General features: G+C 46.9%; 1 protein-coding gene across 1 annotated transcript in view; it reads left to right on the forward strand.

The window, feature by feature from the left end:
* LOC122561440 (coiled-coil domain-containing protein 38-like) overlaps nucleotides 1-435 on the forward strand; it is a 74,541-nt gene that overhangs the window by 10,607 nt on the left and 63,499 nt on the right. The gene's annotated exons all lie outside the window — the stretch shown is intronic.

Consider the following 435-nt stretch of genomic DNA (forward strand, 5'->3'; position numbering starts at 1 on the left):
GCCTGGAGTGTAGGGGGGTTAGGAACATGGCATCAATTTCCAAGGAGGGTGTCTGTAAACAGGAAAGTGGCTTGAAGTGTGTATACTTCAATGCAAGAAGTATACGAAATAAGGTAGGTGAACTTGCAGCGTGGGTTGGTACCTGGGATTGCGATGTTGTGGCTATTATGGAGACATGGGTAGAACAGGGACAGGATTGGCTGTTGCAGGTTCCAGGGTTTAAGTGTTTTAGTAGGGTCAGAGGTGGGAGTAAAAGAGGGGAAGGTGTGGCATTGCTTGTCAAAGGTAGTATTACAGCGGTGGAAAGGATGATGGATGAAGACTCGCCATCTGAGGTAGTTTGGGCTGAGGTTAAGAATAGGAAAGGTGAGGTCACCCTGTTAGGAGTTTTCTACAGGCCTCCTAATAGTCCTAGAGACATAGAAGAAAGGATTG

This window comes from Chiloscyllium plagiosum, chromosome 23, assembly GCF_004010195.1.
Source record: "Chiloscyllium plagiosum isolate BGI_BamShark_2017 chromosome 23, ASM401019v2, whole genome shotgun sequence".
NCBI classification, from domain to species: domain Eukaryota; kingdom Metazoa; phylum Chordata; class Chondrichthyes; order Orectolobiformes; family Hemiscylliidae; genus Chiloscyllium; species Chiloscyllium plagiosum.